Genomic DNA, 8,970 nt, shown 5'->3' on the forward strand with positions numbered 1-8,970 from the left:
ATGGCTTGCTTAACTACAGCCTACAGTTGCGTTTTTTTCCTACTTGGCAACTGTACAAAAGATGTTCGACATCCGTATCATTCCCCGCCTCCCATGCGTCTCTTCTTTGAAGTGTTGTAGTTATCTGGGATGGTAAAGAGGTCGGTTAGTAAGGTTTGTGTAATAAGATATGTGAGTATTAATCTAGCGATGCATTAATTAGCTTAAGATTGCAATAAAAAATCCAACGCACTAACTTAAGATAAATACACTTGCTTTAAGCTTATTTGTCCAAAAAAATAGTATATAAAGGTAGATTTAACACCAACGATAATGATTCACTCTTTACTGCAGTCACTTGGTATGTTCAGCAAAGTCACTGGGTAAAAGAGAGCCCAAAAATAACAAACTTTCTATACAATCTATGGGCTAACAAAATGCATAAACTTCTTATACAACCCATGGGCTAAAGAGAGCCCAAAAAGTCTATATGTTCAGCAAGATTACTGAGCTACAAAAAGCCCAAAATTAACAGACTTCTTAAGCAATCCATGGACATCAAGTGGTGTTGAGTTTGTTATGTTTACTTGGCGATTCGTCTAGAGGGCGCTTTTGTTGGTTAAGCTTGGGTTGGGTGTTTTTGGTGGAGGAGCGCCCATGTGTTGCTGCTGAATGTTGTCAGTTGATGTATGCACAACAGGAGGATCCGAAACACTGGCGACGACATATTGTTTCCCTCTAATGGATATGTTCATTTATTTTTGGTTTTCCAATCATGGCATGGATTTCCTTTGGAAGCATTTTAGGATTTGTGTAGCCATTGTTCTTCATCATTTCAGCACGAGTTGTTTTCAGCAGGACGACCATTCCTTCATCAAAGAATGTGACATCAACTGGTTTTGTTGAGTCGTTGATAATTGCGTTAAGGGAGAACCTGATTTGTTAGACGTGCTTAGGTCTTTAGAAATGGTTCAGTGCATGTATAAATTTATCATTACTAAGTCAATTAAAAGCTTACAGGAATTTTGGTGAAATATCAGCGTGGTCTTTACAGACGTAATTTAAGGAACCATCTTGCTCTAGGTAGACTTTCTTGTTTCATTTTGAGCAGTGAACGTAGAACCAGCTACGATTTTTATGAACTTTTCAATCCACGCATGGCACCTGAACCGTGTAGAATTCTACATTGTGGTGGTTAATTAGCTATTGGAATGACCTAACATCATAATTATCTTGGTAAGATAAATAATTATTGTGTAATTTAATGCTCTAACCTGCTCTTGTGCTCTTTATGGCGAGGTTAATTCCAGAAGCGTAAGCATTGGATTTTCTAAGTCTTCTGGCTGAATTAGTGGCAGTGCTTTTAGCCTAAATTCATCAAATGGAAGATAAAAAACACTTACTTCTTGTTTTTTAGAGATATATTTGTAACAGGGGTTATTTTTGGGTTTAGTTTGTTACTTGGCAACATATTTTGCAGTTTGTGGCGTATGAGGGTTTATGGCAACTTCTATGAGGTGGGTGGACTCAAGTTGTATCACTGTTTTTGGTCACGCAAACATTAGGTAATGAAAGCCTATATATTTGCTAGCCAATGTATAATAAATTTAGTTACTTGAGTATTTTGAAACTTGTGTTGATGTGATTGCCACAATGTTGCCCGGTCCAACCTCTGTCCCGATCAGATGCCTTTTCTCTGGCCAAAGAGTTATCTCTACCACGTTCATCCTGTATTGTAAAGAATTTTTTGTTGTTGTTGTTGTTATTATGATTCAACAGTGGTGTCAAATCGTTTAGGAATGTTTGTTAAGCTCCCGCTCATCGCGCAGGACCACCTTTGTTAGGATTACGTTCTTGCTAGTAGTAAATGGATAGTCCTTCTCGACACGACCAATAGAATCTGGAAAATTTTCAAGCAGTAAAAACGATTATTGATAGATTAGTGTGGTGTTAGTTATATATTAGTGTTTAGATGTACCTATTAGTACTTTGTTGTTTTTGATCCTGTTGAACAGAAGGTCATATGATATAAAACCAAAACACATGCTCGGTATGTTGGGGTTCTCAACAGGCACAAATTCCGTTTTCCGTCCAATTACGATTGAGGCAGTGTGGTTAACAGTAGCCATGTTGTCGCTTGTCTTTGTACAGACATACCCACTAACCTTATAACATGAGTTGAGGCGAATTATTGAGTCAAAGAACTCAATTTCAAGTGCATCATCAGTGGCTTCAATACCATCTCCCTGCATTGATAATCATGTTTAACGGTTAGTTAGTACAAAGACAGCATGTAAGAATCATTTTAAATTTCATGTTGATTCAATGGTAGGCTACCAATAAGGATATTTGGTTAATTAAAACCCACTGTATAATAATATAAGAATAAGCATCAATTTGTTTGTTGTTTTTGTAAACTTTAGAGAAAGATAACATTTATTTTGTATGTCTTACATGTTGATCAACAAACTGATAGCAAAGCTCATCCTACTTCTTTATTGTTGGCTTAGCAACCACAATCCATTTCTTAACAACCCTGATTTCTATAAGTTGTGGCTTTTCCATAGGCCTGATATCTCGTACGCGCTTGATTGCCATCCTCTTTATGTTATGTAGGCTGCATGTTTACTATAAGCTACAGGCACCAGGAATAACATTATGGGCATATGCATATAATGCGTATAACCTTTTACCCCAATGTGCTACTTAGTAAAAAAAAAAAATACAAAACACCTTCTTTTTTTACTATTACAGTAGGAAATCTCAACTAATAGGGTTTTTAAAGTGAAAATAAACCTATACCAATAAACATGCACTTTGACTTTCCTATACCAAATCATAAACCTCCTTAACCTACGTTCAAGATAGAACTCAGTCTGTCCATCACCTTACTCTAAAAGGTGGAGCTTGCCTTCTACTACTGAGCATGTTATTATCATAACAAATTAACTAATTGAGACGGGAAAGAGGATTTAGAAGACACACGGAGCAACAAAATCAAAAAGTCAAACACAAAAAAACCTAACATAAACTGCCAAAAAACAAACAGAACTTAAAAAATTACCTCCAGAAATCAAAACCACAAACCAAATTAAGGAGAGTTCAACTTCAAGCCCAATCGCGAAAACCTGATACAGATTCAAACGCAGAATCAATGACAAAAGAATCATCCATCACAGAATAGGAAAACTGAAGAACAATATAAATCACTCACCCATCGCTATCCAAATTGCCAATAGAGAATCAAGTGTAATTGCAAAGAAGAAAAAGTAGAGTGAAAAAAAAAGTTGATCTGAATCCTAAGGTTATGAAAGGAGACACGTGTAGCCAAAACAAACCACAAAAAGCACCTTTATGCCTTCTATGCAACATGTACAACCACAAAAAGCACATACTACCAATTAACCATAAAGTACAACCACACATTGCCAATTCATGTTGAAAGTTATAGGATATATAAATTACAAAAATGTTGGCAATAGACTGCTAATTATATCCTTTACTTTTAAAAAGTACAAAAAGCATACTTGACGTTTGCAAATTCTTGCACGATACGTCCTTTGACTCTAAGGTGTTGTTTGTTTTTTTAAGAGGTAAAATGTCTGCAGTATGCAGACCACATCTGCAGACATCTGTAGAAAAAGAGATGGATTAAACATCTGCAGTCTGTAAGAAGAAGGTTGTTTGTTTTTTAACGTATATAGACTTCTAAAATACACTGGTGGTGGTGGTGTACGAACGGTGGTGGTGCTGGAAGGTGGTGGGTGGTGGGTGGTGGTGGACATATGTACCAAATGCAACATATAAATTATATCAGATAAGGTATAAAATCAACCGTTTTTAGTACTAATGTTGGAAAAAGTGTGTTTCTTTCTATACTTTGATTTTCAGGATTAAAAGAGCTTAAATGTACAAAAGGAACATATTAATTGCAAAAAACCAGCATAAATACAAAAGAAGAAGTTGATACCTCATACTGTAAGGACCTGCAAAAATGTCCCAAAACGACTCGTAAGTGAAAACCCGGACCCCTGAAACCCTAATGTGCATGAAAAACCAAGAAAACAAGAATTTTTAGTTTCACACGGGCCGCGTAAAACATAAGCTTAGGCTTACGCGGGCCGCGTCAAAGTAAAGTTGACCGGATAAGCGTTCCAGGCCACGTGTCGCACACGTGGCAACCCTACCTTTGGCACGGTAGCCCTAGTTATAGACTAGGTGGCCCTCGCGGGCGGCGTAAGTCCTTAAATTTTGCTATAAATTGCATGTGCATGGGACTTACTTTTGTGTTCGAAATTTTCACTCAAATCACTCATATTCTGCTTAAAAACGAGTATTAGGGTGTCGAGACGCTGCCACGATATAGGGTATTAACTCGATCACTGCTACGATACAATGTCCGATCGATTGAAACCGATTCGATGGATGTTTAAGTGCTGCCCAAATTAGGGCTATACTTTGTCATTCGTCGTGAGGGTTTTGATTTCGTGAGTTTATCATAAATGTTGTATTAAGTTACTGACCTAGTTTCGTGTGCATTGTTATTTAAACTAGGTTACACGGCTAAATCAGTAGGCTAAACTCTGCCCAATTAAACCTGCAATGTAAGTCATTCTCTTTTTATTAACAATGTTTTGCAATACTCTAGTTATTTAAAAGTTATAATTACAGGGATTAAGTCATGGTTATCTTGAATCACTGGCAAGTGGGGTATTGTGCACATTACTAATTTCTCACGGTTAGGTTCAAACCTAACAGTGATAATCATCACTACTTGGGTGAAAGGACCCAGTAGTGGTATGACCATCGTCACCAGGGTGTGACACGGCGCCAGATAAAAATAAGATAGTAGCCATTGTAATCGCTCTTATGCTGTAATTCATAACTAAGGTGTCGTTTTATAAACTGAGTGACTCGCCAGTATTTCCCCGCTGATAAAATATTTTTAAACATGTTTCAAGTGACCTACTGTGAATCCAGGAAAGTGCTACGGAGCACTAACAAGCTTGAAGTAGTGGCTCAATAAAATAAATAAACATGTTTTGTAAAATAAGGAATTTCCTTGTGAAATTTCCTTTACTGTAAATCATGGGGGTTTGTCCCAAATTGTGAAATAAAATAATTGAGCATTTTCTAGTTTTAAAAGATCATGTTAAAACTTCCGCTGTCAACTCAAATAATAAATACCATGGGTTTCTGTCCCGCGGCTCCTAAATCGGGTAACACCGGGACGAGGGTCGTGACAGAAAAAGGTGGTATCAGAGCCACTGATTTAAGTCAATTAAGTATTTAGAAATACTTATTTTTTCTGATTGCCATTAGGTGATTTTGTAAAAATTTACTTTATAATAAATAAAATTTTAACTTAAATTTGTGGGTATCTTCATGTGTGCTAACAGCATGAACGAACTGTCAGAGGCACTCCGAAACTTTACTATCCATAGCACCGATATGGATACTACCGGCACTTTCACTGGTTACCAGGATGATACTGAAGAGCCAATGGTGTTCCAGGCCCAACCGCAGGAGAAACCAAAGACGAAAAAGAGAAGAAGACTTGTAGGCTGGAGGCGTATGCGTAGGAAGAAACCAGCGGTACAGAAAGTTATAAAGACTGAGGACCTGAAGGATAAGGGGAAAGGAAAAGAGATTGGGGAAAATTCCAGGCAAGCCCAGGAAATGCCATAATGGGAGGAGCTGGATCGTAAACTGGCACTTAGTGACCTCATCGGACCTGTCACACCCCAACCGATGGCGGAATCATCGGGGCATGGCTCTGAGCGAAGCAGATTGTCCAGAAGTTTCCATAACAATTATCATTACTATTCAGTTTAAAATAACACGTCCCATACCGCGTCCCAAATAACAAACAAATTATTACAGATAACATCCAGTCAAGTATTCTGTTCTGACAACTCAGATTTAAACAAATAAATATTGTTCGAATGCTCCTAAAGACCCAGCCTGACAAGATCTACAGACAACTATGCTCTAGTTGGTTTCTCCTAACAAACAACTATTTGTTGGGGGCCTCTAGAGCTTTATTCTAGCCTCGCTTTCCTAGCAAACAAACATCTTAAACACCTGTCACATACGTTAAAATAAAGTCAATACATATAATGTAAAGGTGAGCACACAAGTTTGATATTAGCACATAGAGTTCGAATAGTTTACGCATAACCAGCACGTACACAGAGGAAAACGAAGCATGTTAATTATCGACATGGACCTATCGATACCAATGACTGCGGGTTGACCGTCCGAGATGGTTCACAATACATGATTACCACCGTAATCCATGCAAGTAATTGTGCTTAACAACCCCCGTGTGAACGGGTGCTGAGTCCAAACTATAGTACTACGTCGTTAAGGCAGGTAGACAACATTCCACGTGTAAACACAATCAACAAGCATTCATTTAGTCACGTAATACATGCATATTGGTTAGCGTTCAAGTAATTGAGTAGTGTGTTTGATTTGTGATTTTGATAAGTAACGTATGTAACACCCAGAAGTGCTAAAGCAAAAAGGGATCGAGTATACTCACAGCGATTGATTGATGGATTGAAGGGAGCGCTTGAGAGTAGGGTTAGCCTGAACAGTTCGATAGCATAACGATGAATACATGTAAAATGGAAAACAAGTGTAAGTGGGTCGAACAGTCTGGTCGATCGATCAGCAGGTTCGATCGGACGGGATTGCTTGTTCGGTTAGTCAATCCGTTCGGACAGTCTGTTCGATCAGCCGGTAGGCTCGATCGGCTGGACCGTTCGAGTGGATTGTTTCTTCCTTCGAGGATTTGAACTTTTGAAGTTTTCGTTATAGTATTTGAGAACACTGAAGTGTTCTTACCTTTCAGGTCGATCGATCGAACGGTCCGTTCGATCGGTCGGCCATACCGATCGGTTAGGAACTTCAGTAGTAGTCCACATCAGGATGTCACTCAATCGAACAGCCTACTCGATCGAATAGCATGCTCGATCGGGTGGCATTCCTATACGACAAACGAATTGAAAATCGACTAAGTGTTGAAGTATAGTATCTCATGATCCGAGGAGTAATGTTGGCAAACAGCTGTTCGATCGAACATCATCTTCGTTCAATACTACACTTCATGAAATTGTCAAAGTTGTAGGGCCATATGCTAGTCGGTCGGCTGGCCCAGTCGATCGGCTGGCAAGTCCGATCGGTTGGGCTGTTCATTCGAACAGCCTAACCATTCGGCCAGCATCTTGACCTGGTCGGCCTGTCCGTCTAACACTTGACTGTTCTAATTTATCTGACGTGATATTGAGGTAGTTTGACAATGGGCTAAACCATGGAACTTTCATTCTTACTTGTTTCTCCTGCTCGGACAGGAACCACCCAAGTCCGGCCGGTAAACTGTTCAGAACGGTAGCCTGATGTTTATCCCGGAGTCGGTGAACCTCGTAGATAGAACCCGAATCTTGAACCACTCATCCACTAGAATGTTTGGTGAGTTGACTCAAGCTCCGTTTCTACCGGTTTGAAGGCATTGAGTGTAAAAGAGTTGAAAGAAAGTTGGAAATCCTTCTTTCAATCCTTCACAACATGTATATGTTTAGATCTTTGGTAGATCTAGCTTGTTTATGTGGAAATCGGTTAGATCCAAGCTATTCATGGTGGATTGAAGTCAAAACATGGTGTTCTTGAAGAACACCATGATGACATCACCCAAGGATGCCTAGATCTTGGTGATTTCACGGTTAGAAATCAAAATTGAAAGATAGAAAGGTGTAGGAGCATGTTTTGATCAAGAAAGTACAAGATTTAGGATGAAAACTTACCGGAATCGGAAGAAATCTGAGAAAAGAAGAGCAGCACGAGCTGGTCGGTCAGAGCTTTCCAAAAGTGGTAAAGAGTGACAATGACAGCCCTATTTATAGGCTCCAAAAGAGGAAAGGGCTGGCCGATCGGCTGGCATCCCGATCGGACAGCCTGCTCGATCGGACAGTCCGTCCGATCGGCTGGGCTGTTCGATCGGCTGACAGCCTGATCGATGCACAGCCTGGTTCGAGTGTTCGGTGCGACGATTTTTGATATTTTGGTTTCGATTGAAGACGATACGAGTACGATAGAGTTTCCTCTTCAAATTACTTTCAGTCCCAACTACTATATCTAACATACAATCACCTATGTTTCACCCTATCCCTACGTTACCATTTGTCATAACTCGATTTCGATTGCATTCGATTTGAGTTTCGAGTTTCAATTCGAGTTTCGATTGATTCGATTGGTCACCACACAACACATAAAGTAAGCACGCACAGGTAACACATAAGGCACACACACACATAAACAACAACCGAAGTTCGCTTAATTCGAGATTCGAGTTCGATGATGGTTAGATCGGTTTGATTACTGATTAGTTAACTTTATCGCATTGTTACTTCCTACTATTCACAGTCGTAAATCGGTTCGCGTCGATTAAACATTCGATTACTTTGATTCTTTCTTGATTACAACACTTACTCCACATAATACAAATAAAACATAAAATCGACTAATTATAGTCAAAGAATCCAAAGTTGACTTGGACTTTGACTTTGACTTTGACATTCGAAAACACGGGGTGTTACAGCCTCCCCTTGTTTAGGGAATTTCGTCCCGAAATTAGGCTCGAAGCTGCACAGCACCGTGAATTTACCAATTTGACGCTTCAGATCTTTATTTGAACAATTGCGGGTACTTGGCCTTCATGTCGCTTTCGAGTTCCCAAGTGAACTCCGCGCCTCGTTTGCCTTCCCATCGGACTTTCGCGATAGGGATGCGCGAGCGTCTGAGTTGCTTGGTTTGGCAGTCCATGATTTCGACAGGCTTTTCCACGAAGTGTAACGTTTCGTTGACCTGAAGATCGTCGAGGGGTACAATTAGATCATGATCAGCAAGGCATTTTCGGAGGTTCGACACGTGGAAAGTTGGGTGGACGTTACTGAGTTCCTCCGGTAGTTCGAGTTTGTAGGCGACTTT

Source organism: Helianthus annuus, chromosome 5, assembly GCF_002127325.2.
Source record: "Helianthus annuus cultivar XRQ/B chromosome 5, HanXRQr2.0-SUNRISE, whole genome shotgun sequence".
Classification (NCBI taxonomy): Eukaryota; Viridiplantae; Streptophyta; class Magnoliopsida; order Asterales; family Asteraceae; genus Helianthus; species Helianthus annuus.